The sequence below is a fragment of the Triturus cristatus genome, chromosome 3_1, assembly GCF_964204655.1.
Source record: "Triturus cristatus chromosome 3_1, aTriCri1.1, whole genome shotgun sequence".
Taxonomy (NCBI): Eukaryota; Metazoa; Chordata; class Amphibia; order Caudata; family Salamandridae; genus Triturus; species Triturus cristatus.
In genome coordinates, this window is record NC_140583.1 from 403,290,488 (window position 1) to 403,312,988 (window position 22,501).

At 42.8% G+C, this 22,501-nt stretch overlaps 1 long non-coding RNA gene across 1 annotated transcript in view; it reads right to left on the reverse strand.

The window, feature by feature from the left end:
* Positions 1-21,085, reverse strand: part of LOC146860331 (uncharacterized) — a 229,028-nt gene extending 207,943 nt beyond the window's left edge. Inside the window, exon 1 of the long non-coding RNA XR_014979138.1 lies at positions 20,982-21,085. This is a non-coding gene — a long non-coding RNA (uncharacterized LOC146860331). The remainder of the gene's footprint in view (positions 1-20,981) is intronic.
* Positions 21,086-22,501: the final 1,416 nt, after the last annotated feature.

Here is a 22,501-nt window from a genome sequence, read left to right on the forward strand (position 1 = left end):
CAGCCATGAAGCACAAATGTGACGATGGTTAAAACACTACAAGCATAGTGCATACTACTTTGAAGCAGTTCATGCCCTAAAGCCTACCTCACTAAAAGAGTTCATGCTAACTGACTGAATGATTACAATACTATTAGGAAACAAACTGGGTGTGTGACAGGGTGTTTCCTAGAAGTGTATGAATACTGACATGGATATTGATGGTGTGAAAGACAATTGTGTAGGTGATTAGAGACCTACATGCATACTGGACACATGTTTCAATCCATCCATATGTTAAGGCCTGTCTCACTCCAATACTATTTGGATACTGATTAAATGATTAGAGTACTGCAAGAAGAGTGCCTGGGTGAGTTTATAAGTGTTCGGGTTTTGGCACAGTGAATTGATTACTCCATGGTGCTGAATGGATCACTAGAGGACTCCAAGAGGAGTGACAGAGTATTTGCTAGAAGTGTATGAAAACTGACTAGGGAATTGAAGGTGTAAAACACAAGTGTGTAGGTGGTTAGAGGACTGCATGCATAGTGGATAGGCATTTGAAGCAATTCATGTGCTAAGGCCTGGCTCACTGCATGAGTACTTGGGTACTGACTGAATGATTAGAGTACTGCAAGGAGAGAGCCTGGGTGAATTTATAAATCGTTGACTTTTGGCGCTGTGAATGGATTAGTACATGGTGCTGAATGGGTCACTGGAGGAGTACAAGGGGAGTGATGGGATGTTTGCTGCACTATATGTATACTGAGTGGGAAATTAAAGGTGTGAAAGACAAGTGTGTAGGTGGTTAGAAGACTGCATGCATACTGGAAAGACATTTGAAGCAATTCATGTGCTAAGGGCTGGCTCACGGCATGAGTACTTGGGTACTGACTGAATGATTAAAGCACTGCAAGGAGACTACCTGGGTGAATGTATAAGTGGTTGCCTTTCGGTGCAGTGAATGGATTAGTACATGGTGCTGAATGGGTCACTGGAGAAGTATAAGGAGAGTGAGAGAGTATTTGCGGGAACTGTATGAATACTGTCTGGGATATTGAAGGTGTGAAAGACAAGTATGTAAAACTACCTGACTACTGATTGAATCATTAGAGTACTACAAAAAAGAGTGACTCTGTGAATCTTTTTAAGATTTTGGATTCTAGTACAGTGAATAGGTTAGTACTTACTGCCAAATGAGTCAGTGGAGGTGTGCAATTAAAGAGACAGAGTGTTTATTGGAGTTGATAGATACTGACAGAGAAATTGAACGTCTGAAAGGCAATTGTGTTGGTAGTTACAGGCCTCCATGCATACTGGAAACACATTTGAATCAATCCATGTGCTAAGGCCTGCCTCACTCCATTAGTACTTAGGTACTGACTGAATGATTAGACTATTGCAAGAAGCGTACCTGGATGAATTTACAAGTGTTTCAGTTTTGGCGCAGTGAATGCTTTACTACATGGTGCTGAATAAGTCACTGGAACACTGCAAAGGTAGTGACAGGATGTTTGCTGAAAGTACATGGATACTAACTGGGGAATAGAAGCTATTAAAAACAAGTGTATAGTGTGTTAGAAGACTGCATACACACTGTATAGACATTTGTAGCCCTCTCTGTGGTAATGCATGGTTTACTGCATGAGTACCTGGAAACTGACTGAATCATTAGACTACTGCTAGAAGAGTGCTTTGGTAAAACTGTTAAGTTTTTCAGTTTTGGCACAGTAAAAAGATTAGTACATGGTACTGGATCAGTCACTGGATGAGTGCAAGATGAGTGACAAGATGTTTATTGAAGTATATAGATACTGACTAGTTAATTAAAGAAGTGAAAGACAAATGTGTAGGTGACTAGAGGCCTGTATCCATACTGCATAGGGGTTTCAAGCAGTCCATGTTGTAAGGCCTGGCTCGCTGCATGAGTACTTGGATACTGACTGAATAATAAGAGTACTACAAAGAGAGTGCCTGAGTGAATTTATAAGTGTTTGGGTTTTGGCAAAGAGAATGATTTAGTATATGCTACTGAATGGGTCACTAGAGGAGTACATGGGGAGTAACAGAGTGTTTGCTTGAAGTGTATTAATACTGACTGTGGAATTAAAGGTGTGAAAGAGAACTGTGTAGATGGTTAGAGGACTGCTTGCATAGTGGATAAGCATTTGAATCAATGCATGTGCTAAGGCCTGCCTCACTTAGTTACTACTTTATTAACTGAATGTTTACAGTATTGCAAGGACACTTCCTGGGTGATTACATAAGCAATAACTGCCTTCTAATTCTAACAAAACTTGAGAACAGGAAAGTGTTTAAGCAGTTATGCATATTCAAACATATGAAGTACCCAAATGCTTCTCTCACAGTGGTACCCAAATGCACACAGACTCACAATGTGATTCTATACAAGCAACACTATCCCTAGGAGTTTACCAAAACTCATTCACTACTATGGAAAGGGTAAGGGGACTGCACACAATCCACATATTTCAGGACTCCACTTTAGTGTCAAAGCATAAGCAAAGACTGGCTTCTAATGCTACTAAAACTTGACAACATGACAGGTTTTAAAACACTTATCTGTCAGCAAATACATGATGTTACCAAATGCTTCTCTCACAGTGGTTCCCAAATGCACACAGACTCACAGTGTGATTCTATACAAGCAACACTATCCATAGGAGTTTACCAAAACTCATTCACTACTGTGGAAGGGGTAAGGTGACTGCACACAATCGACATATTTCAGGACTCCAGTTTAGTGTCAAAGCCTAACTCATTTAATCAAACCATAAGCAAAGACTGACTTCTAATGCTACTAAAACTTAACAACATGACAGGTTTTAAAACACTTATCTGTTAGCAAATACATAATGTTACCAAATGCTTCTCTCACAGTGGTTACCAAATGCACACTGACTCACAGTGTGATTCTAGACAAGCAACACTATCTCTAGGAGTTTACCAAAACTCATTCACTACTGTACAAGGGGTAAAGGGACTGCACACAATCTACATATTTCAGTACTGCACTTTACTGTCAATGCCTGACTCATTTTATCAATGCATAAGCAAAGACTGGCTTCTAATGCTACTAAAACATGACAACATGACAGGTTTTAAAACAGTCATCTGTCAGCAAAATACATGATGTTACCAAATGCTTCTCTCACAATGGTTACCCAAATGCACACAGACTCACAGTGTGATTCTAGACAAACAACACTATCCCTAGGAGTTTACCAAAACACATTTCTTAATCTACGAGTACTACATTTTATTGTTGAAACATGACTCATTTTGCAAATTCATAAACAATGACTGATTTCTAATTGTACCAAAATTTAAAAACAGCACAGTTATCTGTCTGCAAACACATGAAAAACACACATGCTTATCACAGAATGATTTCTACATGCACACACACTGTCAATAAGATTGTAGACAAAAAAAGTACTCCCTACACTTTAGCAGGAGAAATACATTAGTCTGATTGAAATCAAAATAGTCTACATACATCCCCTCACAATTAAATAACTCGCCTTTCAAGTTGTTTTGTAGATTAAGAAGTATATCAGTCACACACCATATTTTCTTATACAGAATCTCTGCACTGTGCACCTCTCAGCAAAACCAAAGAATGGCAAAGTTTCCCTCTCATTTTCCATACATATACATGTAAACATCAAATCACATTCCTTCCCACACAAATTCAAAAGCAAACACACATTTCTATTGGTTAAACATTTCAACCCTTTCCAAATAACATAAATTTGAACCCTACCCCCAATCTGCCTTAGGCCCGTTACCATATCAACAGGTCATGGAACATTGAACTGAGCACACAGGTCACAAGTTCAGCACACAATGTTGCTAATCAAAACAGCAAGTGTGCTTGACTTTTCAACATATCAGCTCATCATATATAATGTTCCTTTCACGCACTTTTTGTTAACCAATAAGAATCATGCGTTTAAAAAACAGAAACATGCACCCTACCTTTCAGTGTAGAAGGTTGTCAAACAACCAATGATTTCTTGTCTTTTTTCAAAACTGCATCTTAGCCACCATTTTAGAAAAATCTTACTTTTCAAACTGCCATTTCATTTACAGAGACCATCTGAGTGCATCCAGACCTCCCTTCAAGATGCTTAGAGTGTGGATTGTGGGACACAGGTATATTTTCTGGAGCCAAAGGTATGCAGAAAAAAAAAAAATCACAAAGACCTTGGTTTGCCAAATGTAGACATTAAATGGATTGGACAGAGAGGGTTAAAGTGGCACCAATTGATGCCATTGGTAAAAACATTTATGCATATCCAACACCCTGACCTCATAATAGTGCACTGTGGTGGCAATGACCTAGGCACTTTGACTGGGGTAGGTCTGGAAATGCTTATGCAGAATTGTTTTCACTTTTTCCCAAAACTGCCTTTGTGTATTCTAACATATGCCAAAGCCAGAAGTTGAACTGGTCCAATCCTTTTTGTCCACAAATTGAGAAAGCTAGGAAACATGTGAATAAATCTGTTTCTGCTTTTCTCCGAGACTATAGAATGGGGTCCATTTACAATAACAATCTGCGCTTTCATATGCAAGAGATGTATAGGAGAGATGGAGTACACTTTACTGATGAAGGAAACAGAGTCTTCCTCAACAACTTTAGACTCTGTGTAGGTACTTACTAAAAAGTACCAAAAACTCTCAATGAACACAACGGCTCTTTTTAGAGCCACTCAAGAACAAAACACTTAAGCTAGATGTTTATCTCCCAAAAATTTCAGTTTTTTTTCCTTGGATCTGCGCACCCAACGCGTTAGGAACCGCGCACCCAATGCGAGAGGAACCGTGCACCCAACGCGTTAGAATGCGCGACTCCTAATTTTACCGTAAAAAAAATAGCCCCTATCACTAATTTTTATTATCCCCGGGGACCCCAACCTCTAGGGCTTATAAAAAAACATTGGAGACCGTGGGGGGAGCCCCAACGCCCCCACGGTCCCAGCCGGCTCACTGCGTCCTTCGGGAGCCGGCATTGCTTTTCCACGTGGGGAGCTGCTGACATGCAGCTCCCCGTGTGGAAAAGCAATATCGTTTGGATTTTGAAAGAGAGAGCAGGTTTCCTTGCTCTCTCTTTCAAAATCCTAACGAAGTTTGCTATGGGAGGGCGGGAGACTCTAGGACACTGTAGGAGCCGGCCCTGGGGGGTGGCGGTCCCCAGAGCCCTCGAGGGCTCCAGGAGGGGGGCCACACCAACCCCCTCCCCCTATGAACGTATAACCATTTTGCCCCCGGGATTTGGCCCACCTGGGGGCTAATTATTAATGAAGCGCGGATCTTTTTATTTTTTCGTCCGGATCCGCGAACCCTGCGCGCATTTCGCCGATTTAAAAAAAAAAAAGGGGGGTCCCAGGGGGTCCTTCTGGGACCCCCTAAGCAACACTAGAGGGCCATAGTATTTCTACCCTGCCCCCTTTATATGTTTTAAACACTTATTCCCCTTACTTCTTCAGCCTCGCTTCTACCGAGGCACAAAATGGCAGCCAACAGTTTCGAATGTAGACAGACACTCGACAGCCAATTAGCATTCAGCGCATGATCGGGAGGGTGCGCGCTCGGTTCAGGGAGGGTGCGCTTATGGTGCGCTTAGGGTGCGCGGATCCTTCGAGGCCATAGATATATCTATCTTTTTAGTCTAATTTTCTCAGAAACTACTGAACAGATTTACACCATTTATGTAAAAGGCATGAGTCTGAACTGAGGACTACCTCTTTGCCAAATTTGGTGTAATTCCGTTCAGCAGTTCGGGCTGTAGCTGCGTCAACAGGTCCTATGAGAAATTGCATGTGGAAAACGCGTTTTGGGACCCCCCTTTTTTCTCGGCCCCCGCTTGACGAATCACCACTAAACTTTCAGGATAGGAGTGGACCGGAGCTGGCCAAAAGTTTGGAAAATTTCGCGAAGATTCGTCAATCGGCGGCAGACTTATTGGGAATAGAATGTTGCGGATTTCCTATGGAAAATAGGTCCTAATTATAACTACCTACGCCAGTAGGAAATATATACACACATATATATGTACATATATGTGATGAAAAAACTAAGAGAAAATCAAGAAATTATCACCACTAAATCAGACAAGGGAGGCAATATTGTCTTATGGCCTAAAAAAGATTATATTGCGGAAGCCAAGAGACAATGGGATGATGAAAATTGCTACATGAGGTCAAACATGAAGGAATACAATAAAGCCAAAGATGGTTTAAATAAACAGCTATCACAATGCAAGCGGGAAGGACTAATTTCATCTAATGAGTTTAGTTTTATGCATGTTGAATTCCCTATGATTCCCATCATATATCTAATTCCAAAAGTGCACAAAAAGGTCTCACCAGTACCAGGTAGACCGATTATTTCAGCTATCAACAGTGTTAGTGAGCACGTCTCGCAATACGTAGATTTCTACCTGCAGGATTTTGTCAGAAGGTTACCCAGTTATATTAAAGATACAGGGTATTTTTTAAACAAAATCAATTATATCATATGGGAAGAAGGCCTAATTTTAATCACTTTGGACATTAAGTCACTTTATACAAGCATAGCCCATAAAACCGGACTCAATGCTGTCAAATATTTTCTTGAAAGCAGACCATGTGAATTTTATGAGCACAACAAAATATTATTAGATCTGATCTCATGGTGCTTACACAATAATTTGTTCTTGTTTGGTAAAGAGACCCTGAAGAAAATTAGGGGCGTGGCTATGGGATCCTGTTTCTCCCCCAGCTATGCATGCTTGCATGTTGGCTGGTGGGAGGAACAGGTAATCAAAACAATCCACCATGTGCATCATGTGTTGCATTGACTACGATATATAGACAATGTATTCATCATATGGAAGGGGAATGAGGATAGTGCGAAGGATTTTATTACAACTTTAAATGTCAACTCTAGTAACCTCAATTTCACCTCTAGCATTAGCAGCACCAAAATTAATTTTTGGATGTACAGGTTTTAGTTAAGGACAATAAATTGGAGACTACTCTATTTAGAAAAGCCACAGCAGGAAACAGCACATTGCATACCAGTAGTGGGCACCCAAAACACCTTATTAAGAGTATACCCTATGCTGTGATACTCAGACTCAAACGCATCTGCAGTACACCACAAGAATTGAAAGATGCACACAAGAAATGATGAAAAAGCTGAGATTGAGGGGTTATAGTGAAAAGGTGCTAACCAAAGCTATAGCCAAAGCACAAGAAAGGCCAAGAGAGACTTTGCTACAAACTAAGGAGGCGGAGAGTGGTGACAATAACATGGAAGAAACCCCCACCTCATTACCACCTATAGTAGTCAAGAAAGAAAATTAAGTCCATCATTAGGAAGAACTGGCCTATTTTCCTTACGGATGGAGTATTAGGAACTAGACTCCCAGAGTCACCTACAATCACATATAGGAAACCGAAGTCTATGAGGAGCCAACTAGTCAGAAATAGCCCAGAATTGAGCACAGCAGGTACATGGTTTAAACCGAGGCAAGGTTTTTATAAATGCTCCTCATGCCATGCCTGCAAGTTTGGCACTAACACCACTCATTATACTACTCCATTATCGGAGGAAAATGTGGCTATCAAGGGCAGTTACAACTGCAGGTCTGAGTTTGCTGTGTATGTCCTGACATGCACCTGCGGCTTGCGTTATGTTGGAAGTACCAAGCTGCAGGTGCATGTCAGGATTTTGCAGCATCTCAGAGCAATAGTAAGCAATGATAACTCTTATCCTGTCACGAGACACTTTAAAGCCGCACATGACAATGAGTTGGGCTGCCTTACTTACTATGTGATCAATGCCATTGCACCACTTAGAAGAGGGGGCAACAGAGAGAAACTTTTTAGACAACTTGAAACACGTGCCATTTTAGATTTAGACAGTAAGGCACCATACTACTGAAGATATGCACAATTTTTTATGATAAATAACAACGATCAAACTAAGTTTTCTTCTAGCAATCTTGTGTAAATAGGAACAACTGTATGAATTTGTTTTTACATCTTGTTATTTTGATATCTTCCTTTTTGTACAGATATTTTTATGCACTTTTATAGTGCCTAAATATATTGCTTTTAGTAGCTATCACTCTAGATGTGGGGTGTCAACAAGATTTTATATCTGGGTGTTTTTTAGGTCCATTGTTTGTTTTTTTAATTAGTCCAGCATGGTTTTTAGATAGATATTTTAGGAGCCCTCAGCACTTTATAAACAACACAAGTTTACAAATTTCTATGAGCTGCTAGGCACGGAAGCACTTTAAATTAAGTTCTAGGCACTAGTCGCAACACAATTTTAAAGCGAGTAAATATCACTGTACTGCAGATTATGTTATACAGATCATCTTGAATTCAGGGTTGATACAGATGGGCAATGGATGTACAAGCATTTATGGTGAGAGAACGTAACAAGAGCGGCAATGTGGTCCTGTGATTATCTGTGAATGATCACTTCATGTGAGGCACAGGATGCAGCATTATGGACAACCAGTTGGGGCAATATGCATTATTTCATGTGTAGCCACTGTTATAGAGACGGGAAATATAGCGATACTCAAAAAATGTATTTGATGTGGGTAATTATTTTATCAGTTAGCGCACATGGTTTTCAAACAAGTTTTTTTATCAGCTGCTCAATTGGAATCATATATATGCACGTTTGCAGCATTGCGTATTTTTGCACAGATATATATACATTGTACTACTGCTGCTCAGATGTATTTATTAATATTTTTTAAATTTGCCCAAAATATTATTTTCAACCCGTAATACCTTGATATGATTCCTTCTATGTGGGATCACATTGAAGAGTAGGGTATAGCGTGCTATGTGCCTGCACCAAAGTATTTCTTCCATTACACTTGTCATGTGACACAGGGGGGTGGACACCCAGCATTTAAAATTGTATTGGGGGATTGTGTTCTCTATGTGTGAACAAGGGCACAAGGTGCTCGACATGCGTCACCGAGTGAGAGGATAATAAAACATCTTACCTGCCATATCTATCTGGGTCCGTTTCTCTCTGTTTGCCAGTGTGGAGGTTCGGAGAGTGTTTTTGGAGGCTATATATAAATATATATATATGTAGGTAGATATAGTTAGGACATATTTTCCATGGAAAATCCGCAACATTCTATTTGAAATAACTTTTGCGCTGCTTGATGAATCTTTGCGAAATTTTCAAAACTTTTGGCCAGCTCCGGTCCGCTCCTATCCTGAAAGTTTCACGGTGATTCGTCAAGCGGTAGTTGAGAAAAATTGGGGGTCCCAAAAAGCGTTTTCCCCATGCAATTTCCCATAGAACCTTTAGCCGCAGCTACAGCCCAAACTGCTGAACGGAATTACACCAAATTTGGCAAAGAGGTAGTCTTTAGTTCAGACTCGTGCTTTTTGCGTGGAAATCTGTTCAGTAGTTCCAGAAAAAAGGACAGTTAAAAGTACATATATATCTATGGCCTCGGAGGGTCCGAGTACCCTAAGCGCACCCTGCCGTGCATGAGCTGCATTTTAATTGGCTGTCAACACTCTGAATCAGGAAGTGTTGGCAGCCATCTTGTGCCTCGGTTCTACCGAGGCACAAGAAACCCAAAAAAACCAGGAGGATGCGCGCTGGATGCGCGCATCCTGCCGATAAAAAAAAGAAAAATTAAGCGCGGGCTCCCACGCTGGTTTGTTATCTAGCCCCCGGGGGGCCCAAATCCCAGGGGCAATGAATTTAATTTAAAGGGGGGCCCAGAGGGGACCCCAGCCCCGGGGACTGCCACCCCCAGGGCTTTTTGAAATTATGTACGGGGGCTCTCAGGTCCCCCCAGCCCCGGGAACCGCCACCCCTGGGGCTTATTCCAACTGGTTGGGGAGGCTCTCAGGCCCCGCCAGCCCTGGGGACCACCACACCCCGGGGCTATTTCAAATTAGGTGTGGGGGGGTCTGAGGCCCCCCCAGCCCCGGGGACCTCCACCCCCGGGGCTTTTTACAAATGTTGGAGGGGGTCGCGTGGCCCCCCTCCTGGAGCCTTGTACAGGCCCTGGGGACCACCACCCCCCAGGGCCAGCTCCTGCAGTGTCCCGGGGTGCCCAACCCCAGGACACTGCTGTTTGCAATGGCAGTTACAGGTACTATTGACCGGTAACAATTGAGAAGAAGGGTAAGTTACTTACCTACCATCACGTGTTGCTTAGTGAGCAACCCACCTTACACTGGTCCAGAAGAAAGCCCCCGACCCAGTTGGGTGATAGAAGGGCTGAAACATATTGACCATTCAAATGGACTAACAGGTGCTATAGAATAGTAACATTTCTATATATCCACTGCTCTGATTTTAACCTTGCCCCATCTTCAAATGAATAAAATTTTCTTTGTTGAGAGGTGTAGGTAATTTTAAATTAACTTCACTCACATTCACTCTGTTACTGGTCACTACTGTTATCACCAGTTGGTCTACCTCTGGGTGGAGGAAAGCATATTTTAATAAAAGACCCAATGATGATGCTATCACGTGATTTGAGAAGTGGATAATGAAGATATACCGCTCCACCACTCCTGTACGTGATTGAGGGTTTTTTAAGACGGTCAATATACCATGAATCTGGTTGTAATACAGGTACAATGATCCATTCTCCTCTGATTATCTGTATACACACAACAACATTAACAATGAAGGGAATGTGGGGTAAAGCACTCTGAGCTCCTCACCGTAGGACCAGAAGCCAGTATCTGTCACAATTGCTGTTACAGATACTGAATTTCAATAGCCATATATTGAATATACATGCAAAGGCAAGATCTGTGGAGCTGATACCTATTGTGATGTTATAAAAGTAACTCAAAGGCAATACTCACAGTGGACAAGAAACAACACCAAGCAGTCAATTGAGCCCATGGATCCTGGTGATCAAACAGGAACACACCAAGGCAGTAACAGCAAGGACTTTTAACTAAGTACACACCCACAATACACAAGCAGCAAGCAAGAAGGAGTGCTTAGCAGGAAAGGAGGGAAAACAAAGGGCACACTTGGCAGAAAGCAAGTAACAAACATACAATGAAACTAGTTGCAAGACTGCAGGAATAAGAAGACAGCAAACTAGGAACTGGAACAAAGGTCATGGGAAGAAAGACCGGGACAGGGAAAAGTTAATACAGAAGGAGAGAGGCTACAAGGGTGCACTAGAATAGCGCTGGTTCAGGAATCAAGGATACAAGGTAGAACTGAACGCAGTGCTAATTTAGGCACAAGGAATAGCTATAGCTCTGGAATCCAGGTAGCACTGAAGGCAGTGCAAGTTTACGAACAAAGACTAGCTACAGCTCAGGAACAGGAACAAGGAATAAATATAGTTCAGGAAAAAGGAATAGCAAAAGCTCAGGAAACAAGGGTTGGTCTCACAGGAGCACAGCCACAATGAACAACCCTGGACTGAAGGGAGCTGGGGCTTAAAAGAACTCACAGTAATCACATGAATCAGGTGTGAGCAGGCTAGCAACTGTGAGCCACAAGTGTGCCAAATTTATCCACCCATCCTTGACCTGTAGGGGTGGAGATGAAGCAGTGAGCAGGGGATTATAGGTAATGGAGTCTCAAAAATGAGCAGGCTGGCGTACACAAAACCCGGCATGGATTGAGAAAGGATGAGAATTTCCAAATAGTGTCCAAGTGGCTGGAAGTCAGCATATGCATGCAAGGGAGTGTCCGGAAGCTTATTAGAACACTGGAAAGTCCCACAACTCGCCTCCCTAGTGGCAGGGACAAGAGCGCAGAGAGCCAATTGTGACAGTATGTCCCTCCCAAGACTGTCTGCCAGGCTCTAAAACTGGATTCAAAGCCTTTGCTCCTACTAAATAGGTTCATTTCCATCCGAGTTGTAAAGCAAGGTACCACAGGACTGCTGGTAGCAAATTGTGATGTTCTGGAGGGTAGAATAGTAGCCTGTAACTTAACAGCAGTATTTGGATACTGAACTTTCAAGAGGGAAGCACTCTGATACAGGAGGCAGAATAGAATGCAGACTTGAAGAGTGCACATCCAGTAACAGGGGCTTAGAATCCTGAATCAAAGGTTCTTGACGGGAAAGTCCTACAATTTGGCCCCCTGGTGGTGGGCACGAGAGCGCAGGGAGCGAATTGTGACAGCTAACAAGGGAATTGAAAGAGAGCAACATCCAGGTCCACACAATGCTGGCATGATCGCACAGCTAAATTGGGTCAAAGTCTTCTCTCACCTTGATCTGAGCAAAGAGTATCAACAATTGCAGGTACTTTATTACCTTTTCTACCCAAAATGGTTTGTTCACATATAAAAGATTATGTTTCGGTGTGTCGTCAGCTGCAGAACTTTTTCAAGATGTCATGTCATTCAACTTATAATACAGCCTGTCACAAATGCTTTTAATTACAGTGATAACATATTGGTCTTTAGGTCCACACGAAAAAAGAACATGATAAAGCTCTTACACAAGTGCATCAATTACTTGCTGAAGCAGGTCTAGCCTTGAAAGAAGAGAAGTGGGAGTTCCACAAAACAATACTCAAATTCTTTGGCTATATTTTCTCTGATGAGGCATGCCTTCAAATCCGGCTAAAGTGCAGACTGTGTCATCCACCTGTCCCCCACAATATGTTAACATGTTACGTTCTTTTCTTGGCATGGCCAGTTACTGTTCTAGGTACTTACATGATTTTGCAACATTCGGTGCTCCCTTAAGAGACTTAATGAATTGAAATGCTTTATTTCACTGGTCACATGAATGTGAGCAAAGATTCAAGCAAATCAAACATGCAATTGGGAATGCCACAAAATGGCCTAATTTGATTCAAAGCTTCATACAGAGGTTGTTGTTGATGCAAGCCTGGTCGGTTTGGGCATCATCCTTGTCCAATACATTGGACACCCAAATTCTCAAAGGCATATTGTGGCATATGCTGGCAGAAACTTGTCACAAACTGAACGTGCCTATTCACAACTAAAAAGGAAGTTTAGAAGTGGTGTGGTCTTGTGAACATTTTCATGTATGAAAAGCAGTTAACTCTTGTCACAGATCATCAAACATTGCTTACCATCTTGGGCAATCCTAACGCCAAGCTGCCTCCTCTTACTGAACGTTGGGGTTTGCGACTGCAGGAGTATGACTATACTATTGTGCACCAACCAGGGAAGGATCAAAACCCTGCTGACTATTTTTCACAAGTGCTAGTACTGTGTCATGGTACAACTTCCAAAGCGACTGAAGCATGCATTAATTTCATCGTAAAGTTCATAACACATTTCTTTGGCACAAATCATTATTGAAACAAGCACAGATAGTGACATGCTGATACTTATAGACATGATTGCACAATAATCCTGCAAACAGCTCATTTGACCTCCTACAAATGACAGTGAATATCAGAAATAAAAAAATCTGAAAGATTAACTGTCCGTTACTCAGGAAGGTATAGTCTTACGAGGTTCAAGAATTGTCATACTGGAGAGTCTGCCACAACAAGTAATTGAAGAGGCACATGAAGGACATTGTGGAATTGTTACCACTAAACACGCTCTCCGAGACCTAGTCTGCTTTCCTCATCTTGACAAAAGAGTTGAAAGGGAATTAAAGGCCTGTTTATCTCCCAAAAGAACCCTGCATCTATTGAACATGTCTGATCTTCCAAAGCATGTGTAGGAAAGAATCACAGTTGACTTCATTGGACCCCTCAACAATGGACATCACCTGATGGTGGTCATTGATGAGTACTTTCATTTTTGCTTTGGTAGAAGATCTCTTATCGATCACTCAGGAAAAGGTTATTCAGAGGTTAGCTGGCATGTTTGCAAAATGTGGTGTTCCATCAATCCTAAAGTCTGACAATGGCCCACCTTTCAACAGTCGAGAATTCAGAGACTTTTTTTATTATCTTAATGTTAAGCATCAGAAAAGCACACCTCTTTGGCCACAAGCGAATGGTGTTGTTGAACGTTTTATGAGCACACTCAAGAAGATCATTCGGTGTGCTGCACTGGAGAAGCTAGATCTCAAATCAGCTCTTCATTCTGGTCTTTGTGCCCACCCATCAACTCCCCATTCAATGACAGGTGAAAGACCTGCCACCCTGATGTTCGGGAGAACCGTGATGACCAAGTTGACACAGTAGACCAATGAAAGATCAACAAATTATGGTGAACTTCATCAAACAGATGTGTTTCACAAGCACAAGATGAAAATCTACACAGGCAAACACCGATGTGTTAAGAACACAGTGTTTACAGAAGGAGATTGAGTCGTAGTAAGACTAAAGAGAAAACGCAAGTCTGATGCTCCATTTGATGCTGAACCATTTAAAGTTGTGACTAGTAAAGGACACATGGTGACTGCTTGCCATTCTAGAAAGTCTATTACGTGAGATTATTCACATTTCAAGCATCTGCCTCATCATGGGCAATGCCAAGTGTCAGAAAAGAGACTGTTTCAATTGAGACTTCTCAGAGACCACTGACTGCACTTGTCTCTGTCTCACCAGTGCCAGTCATTGACATTTCTCCTATCGCTTCACAGCCCCATAGGACACGATATGGGTGATTGATTCGAACTCCACGACAACCTATTGAATAGATGTAATGTATATTTGTCATATTTGTACTTCTTATTTAACACAGGGGGAGATGTAGTGTCTTGAGGGTTAGAGATGACGGGACCCTTTTGGTTCCTGACAGACTCCATAGAACTGTGATGTAAGTGTTTGGGTGTGGTTAATAGAATTTATCTATTTACTATGTTGAGTTTAGGGTTACACACCAAGGAATAAAGATGTGTAATACTAAGCTCTGTGTGTGGCGTAATCGTTTGCATGTACCAGCGCCAGGATACCCGTTGGGTGACAGCCGCGCTATAAAAGTGTTCCTTACATTACATGTATGGAGGCTGGGGAGGGCTCAACAAATATTACCAAGGGAAACCAACAATCACCACCTGCTTAATGTGGACAATGACAACCCACTAGCAAATGCCATGACCAGAAAAAGCTAAAAGATGTTAGCCAATATGCCGTGAATTGAAGAAAAGGTGCGCAGTTAGGCAAGAAATGCATTTTCTGCATCATTTTCCGAGGCACAGAGATATCTGGCTTTCTGAGATGTAAAATACAGTAAAGAAGAAAAACTATGCAGCTCCCTAAGAGGAAACAGTGAGGCTGCAGATTCAACCAAATATGCTTTAAAAAGCTATCTGACTAAATAGGATCGAACATTTACACTTCGGTGTTTGGGCAAGATGGAGCGTGGCTGCGATTAAAGACTCGGGTCACTTTTTCATGAACTCTGCCTATAAATGAGAGGATAGCCGCGAGGAGCTTGTGTTTCGAGCCGGGGAGAGGAGATTAGCGTGACTGCAGTGGCAGTGGGGGAAAACTACAACGCCCATCATTCCCAGCGCCAGGAGGCGCTTGAAAACGCTGATGCGGGTCTGCAGCGCGAGAGGTGCGCGAGGACGTGCCTGGGCAAAGCCCGGGCCAAGGGTTGGCCCCTCAACGCCCGTTAGAGTCCGGTGGAGGCTGGGCTGGGCACCCTCTCTGACACCTGACATCTGGATTAAGGTACTTTCATTAGTTTTATCTCTTAAACCCCTTATTAAAAATGGTAAGAAAGAAACCAGTTGTGGACAAAACAGGGGGAGGAAGAGTGGCAACCCTTGATGCGTTCCTGACTAGAGCTGCAAGCATCCTATCTCATGAAATAGCGCTCACAGAGAGGCGCTTGTCCATGGAACCGCTCTTGCTAGCCAATAGATCATCCCCAGGCAGCATTGTGGAGATTGTTCCTTGTCCCCCGGTTTCCAATCTCCTGATGACCTTCCACCTGGTCAAATACCCGATCACCTTCTACACCCACCCCGAGGGGTAATGAATTGCCAACTTGCATTAGTGTGGTCAAGCCTGCCGCCGTAAAACAACGAAAGGTGCGTGGAATTACCAAACCAAAACAAGCTAAACCTGCAAGAGTAACTAAAGCCAGGGCAATAAATGCAAAACCAGCTAACTTAGATGCTGTGATATTGCAAGTTTCACCAAGTACAAGCCCCACGCCCGAGAGTTAGAGGTGGACAATGAATTTTGGGTAGAAGTCACCAAACAAATGACCACACTTCTTGATCCTATTCTTTTTAAATTGACAAAGATTGAAGAAAAATTATTCGCCCTTGAGTCTCAATTTACATCTGTACCATCTTCCACCCAGAATGCAGAATATTCACACACACACACACACACGCATGGTTAATCCACAACAAAATGCCCGTGCCTGTGGGGATGTGATCACTTTACCATCTTCAAGTATCCCCCCAAGTACAGCCATACCGGAGGGTTCACCACCTCTACTGCATGAGCAATCCCGCCCTCAACCACCAGCCCAATCCTCACTAGTCATGGACAAAGAAGAAGTGACACACGAGGCAAACCGGAATGCACGAGGGCCAGGGGGACCGAGAATGACACCTCATCCACCAGGAACAGACCATCTTCCTGCAGCAAGGGAAGCTAATAACCGCCAACAATCCCTCCATATCCCATCGGCAGCTTCCCCATTAGTGCTGGTGCTGACTAATGTCACCCTTTTGCCCCCCAACCAGCATGAATCAACCACATAGTTTATAGACAAATGCCTGCCCTGGCTATCTAGCCAATCCATGAACAGGGGTATGGGCAGTCATAAGTTAGCCAGCCAAATTATTATGGCTAGGAGGGTGAGCTGGGTGGGCAAATCAGTGAAAACTTTTCCTGGGGACTCCGTAGTGATACATTTTGATAATCCTTATACTGGCATTTTCCTCCATAGGAATTTGGATAGACTTCGCCCTAGGAACACGCAGATTATTCCTCTACCATTGGAGTACTTTTATAAACAGGCCCCACTTCCAGGTCACAATCAGAGGGGCAGCCTAAGATCAGGATCTTTAACGTCACATCAGTTTGACTGCCCAAACACCATATCGGGTGTCGGGCTCTCAAATAGATTTGAAGCCCTTTCTGATATGGAAGCATGCGACTGACCATCGATAGCCACGTACCCACCTCATACAATCTCACCCAATAGTGAGCCCACTAGGCAGGTTTCACCCTTGTCCGTTTTACCCCAGGAAATAGGGAACAGGAACATCATAGGTCTAGTTTCATGGAATGTAGCAGGAATTGCTTCAAAACAAGAAACGTGGAGTGGCTTAATTATTGGCAAAAGAGGGCCATTATATGTTTCCAAGAAACCTGGTCAGTGGAGCCAGTCTTTTTTGCAGGGTTTCGGTCTATTTACACTCCAGCCGTCCCTTCAGCGTCAGGCAGAGCAAAGGGCGGTTTACTAACCCTGGTTTCTAACACACTTTTGGTACAAGTAAAACAGTTGGGTCCTCAGAACAATTACTTTTAAATTATTCAATTGGAGGTGAAAGATCAGACCCATTGGATATTAATTAATTTCTACAATAATAACTTTGGGGGCAACATGAAACAAGTGGTTGATAATCTAAATAACAAAATTCGATCAATTAATTTACGGACACAGAAGGGCCTTCCCAGCCTTATATGGCTGGGGGATTTTAATATTAAATTATGTAAACATAATGAGGCGAGCATGTGTGGGTTGGAAGATCCACAAGGTAACCCTTTTATAAATTTTACACACAGTGAAAATGGTGACACGCTAATAGGCTACTGTATACAAGTCACCTGACCATAGTTAATAGTAGTTAGACAGGTCAAATAGAGCCCACATTTAGGAGAAACAACTCAGAGTCCACAATTGATTTTATTTGAGTTTCTTTTGTATTACAGGATAGAATTGATCACTCTAGCAATATTTTTACAGACCACAGTGACCATGCAATATTACTTATTCATCTAAGTATCCCCCAAAAAGTGAAGAGACATCATTTGTTAGTGAATAACATCTCACTATCTAGAAATAATGGATATCAACTGAAGTGGGCACAGGTGGAGAAAATGAACCTGGTCCCTGACATATTAACTAAAATGAAGGGGGATATTCTACTCTGTCTGACTGAGGATGTCTCTGCCTCCCTTTTAGTCTCCCAGTTCGAAACCCTTCTTCTCAAATTAAAAGCCACACATACCCGTCATAAACCAGCAAATGGAACACCACCCAGTCGGTGGTTCGATTCACGATGCTCCCTAGCTAAGAGAACCCTTGATAGTGCCTTAAAAATGAAACCCAGAGTTCCAGCGATGATATGTTCACTTTGCAAAGATTATAAACAGGCAAGAAGTATACGTGTTAAGGAACTAAGGGAGAAGGCCTGGGACGATCAGGCACAAGCCGCAAGTTTACGTGACAGCAGTGAGTTCTGGAAAGTTATAAATGCTCCATACTTCAATGACTCAAATGATCCGTCCTTGGATAGCCATGTAGAGGACATTGCATGGGTAGGGCATTTTGAAAGCATTTTTGCATTACATTCCCCACAAGAGTTTCCCCAATTAGACCAACTGTGCCACACTAAAGGGACCCTGACCTTCTCTCTGCATGAAGTGAGAAAGAGATTGGTAGGAAAAGCTCCGGGTCCAGACGGGATCCCAATTGACCTTTTCCAGGTCGATTTCGAGCTATGGGTCCCGTTATTAACAAATGTCTTTAATAGTATAGTGGTGGTGGGTCCCCCATCTTCTTGGAGCCACAGTATAATAGTCCCAATCTTTAAAAAGGGAGATAGATGCTGCCCTAGGAATTACATTCCCATTTCCCTCCTGGACACATCTGCCAAACGTATGGGCCGGCTATTGTTAGCCAGGTTGAAGGAGTGGGCCCAAGACCGCAACATTTTAATGCAAGCGCAATCTGGCTTTCAGAAGGGCAAGGGGACAGTGGACCAATGTCTCAATCTCTCGGTTTGCACAGACAAGTACACGAAGGCCAAAGGAAAGAGGTTATATATGGCCTTCATGGACTTGTCAGCGGCCTTCAATTGTGTGTCCCACCCTAGACTGTGGATGATGATGGAGGGAATGGGGATTGACCCGCTGATTATCAGCTTCATTCGTCAGCTGTATGCCAATGCCACTGCCTCTGTGCAGGGCAGAAATGGGGAGTGCTCGCGGTCATTCAAGATTGAGAAGGGAGTCAGGCAGGGCTGTGTCCTCACCCCATTTCTTTTTTCCATCTATACTAACGAGGTGGCCTCGCCCTAGATGTCCCGAAATTTGACAACATCTCTCTCCCAATTCTGGCATACGCTGACGATGCGGTTTTCATTGCCAGGACTGGGATAGTCCTTCAAAGCCTTATATCCTCGTATGCGTCATTTATGGCCTCATTAGACCTCAGGGTGAACGAATTCAAATCATTCATGATTATAGCGGGAGCTCCTAGAAGCATTAAAACACCATATTTCTATCTGGCCTAAAAAAAAAAATTGAGGTAGTTGATTCCTTCCCATACCTGGGGATATTGTTTGATAACAAGCAATCCTGGAACAAACTAGTGGCAGCAAGGACCCTGGGTATGGAAAGAGGACCCCAAGCCATAAAGGGCTTTGCTAAAAAACGAGGCGCCAGCCCTCTAAATATAATAAAAAACATGGGGCCGGAGTGTGGGGAATGGCCCAAATTGATCAAATGCAGATAGTGGAAGACACCTTTTTTAAGACCAGGGTCTCACTACCACCTTCTACATCTAATTACATCCTGCATCACGAATTGGACCTCCCATATCTGTCTGACTTTATCAGAATGGCACCCATTCTGTTGTGGCTCTCGATTTGGCAAAGGGCCACCGTCAACCTAACCCAATGTATAATTGGTGATTGCCTGGGGCTCGAGGGCCATAGCAGGATTGGCTGGCTCAGATATGAGGAGAGGGCATTGAATGCAATAGGGCTAGGAGACCTCTTTAGGGACCCAAAAACCTGTATTAAGGTTCCTAAACAGAAATTAATTTACCTCTTTTTGCTGAAGGCCAACCGTGACCGCTGGAAAAGAATAAGCATTCCCAGGCGCTTGCAGTCTATGATCAAATTCCACCAAGACCAGAGGAAGGCTACTGTTACCTTTCTTCCGTAACAGTAGCCCAACACAGATTTATTCTGCTACGCTTCCGCCTGAATCTAATTCGCTTGATGTTGGGGTTCCCAGAGAAGAGGTACAAGCATGCAGATCTAGGGCCCTGCCCCTGTGATAACTGTTCACCACAGTCTGACCTACATTTGATCCTTTTCTGTACGTTTTATCTCAACGAAAGAAAAAGGTTCCTCCTCCCAATTTTAAGGTGGAAACATTTCTTGCAAAGCAGAGCGGCACTGCATTTTCTGAAAGCTCTCTCGAACCTCTACGTCTGTTATTTTGTAGCTTCCATTTTATGGGCCTGTTGGGGGAATAGAAGGGCCAGGGGTTTGCTACCATCAATTATGACTCTTAATCTTCATGAATTAAATTGTACAGACGATTTCGGTTTTAATAATGAATTTAAAAGTTTAATAAGGTTTTACAAATGTTTTATGCTTTTTTACATGAGTTTTAATGTGATTTCATCGATGAATTTGTGCTTTTGTGATCTGTCTGTACATAGATCGAATAAAGATTTAAACTGAACTGAACTGACTAAATATGAAATAGGATTTTAGCCATGCCTTTTCAACTAAAAGAACGCCTATATTCATACTTTAATATCAAAACTGGAAAGTAAACAATAGACTGATCTACTGGTTAAATGTCGTGTTAATGTTGGCAACAATTGTAAACCTTCTCCTGCAAAAGACTATTGTCTTTTTATTTATGATCAAACTAGAATATCTGTAACATGTATACATTTCTTAATTTTTGTGTAAAGTTGTTCTGAGAAGAATTTCCACAAGTCCCTTAACATATATTAATCTAAAACGTTTACGTAGACAAATATGTTTTTAATTTACTGTGGAATATAATTTTTTTATAAACCCCGTCTACCATATTTCCTTTTCATTAAGGTATGACGTGACTCACCCAAAATTGGTGACTTTGTGTCATCCTCAGCTCGAAACCCGTGACCCCAGGCACCTTTTGATTCTTCCTGTACAGAAGGCAAAGCAAAGCAGGTGATAGACCTGTTTACAGCGCTTGCTTGAGCACAGCAGAAAAACACATTCTAATGAGCTCTGTCAGACTCCTGCTGCCAGACTACTTGCGTAAATTAAACGTTGAGGCCGTCTCTGCTGATTACACTCAGACAGTATTTATGTCACAGATGGGGACAGTGTGTTCCCGTGGCCAGCCTAATCACGTGGTCGATCCACAGCGGAGAGAAGCGCAGAGTGGAGCAGACCTCTAATATCGCATGATTCAGAGCCTCGGCCTTTTATGCTCACTGGCTATTGTTGAATTAATGATGCATTTGCAGCGGAAAGATAAGAGTGCAGGTCTGCTCAACAAAATTGAATGGGGTCACATCTGGGGCTGCATGTTTGCCTGGGAGGTAATTTAGCCAATTTCACGCAGCCATTTGATATTACTTTCTTTAGGAAGTTGCAGGAGGTCGAGGAAAAAAATAACAATCCGACTGCTACGCCTGCCTAAGAAAACTGGCAGGGCACCAGATGTACGGGCTGGCTTTCTCGCAGGGCGACAGAGGCTTCAATTAGCCCAGCCCTGCCGAGGAACAGTCTTGCCGTCCACCATATGCAGTATCGGATGCAGCCCAAAAGGTATGGCTCAGGGGGGTTCATGGTTCCTTTCCTGCTCGTGGCTTTGGTGGAAATGAACTGTTTACACTTCGTGCTCATCCGTGATTCAATTAATAAGACTTTCTCTATTCTCACACTCGGGTACTTCAAAGTCTGTACTCCAGCCAGAGAGTGGTCAAGCGAGCCAGCCCAGAGTTTCATGAACGAAACATCCTTACATGACTTGTAGGGGAGACAGTATTTACAATGCTATCTTTTCAATCGGATGCCTGTACCATGCATCCTTTACCAGGCAATGCCTATACCACGCAGGCCTTTACCACGCTGTAAGAAAATGGGTTACTGGTTGGGGGGCAGAGGGGGAGAGACCCTACTCAAGCAGGAACCACAATCCTTGTCAGGGTGAAGTCACAAGCAAAGCCCAAATTAACCTGTGCTCAGCCCTCTGGTGACTTGACACAGAGCATTCAGACTTAACCTAGAGGCAATGTGTAAAGTATTTATGCAACAATTCAAACAGTAATAAAGTGAAAACACAGCACAAGAAAAATCCCACACCAAATTAGAAAAATAGGTAAATTCTATTAACCCCTTCAGCGCGGCGCGGATTCCCCCGCGGTGCTGAAGGGTTCGAGCGCGGGCGGGGCCATGACGGAACGGTTCCGTCATGAGCACAGCTCAACCGATGCTCATGACGGAACCGTTCCGTCATGAGCAGCATGGAAGGGGTTAAGTAAATCAAGACCAAAACGACAACAAATCCAGTCAGTAGAACCAGAGATATGCAAAGATATAAGTGAAAACCGGGGGTTAAATGCGATCTAAACAATATGGCTGCCTTTG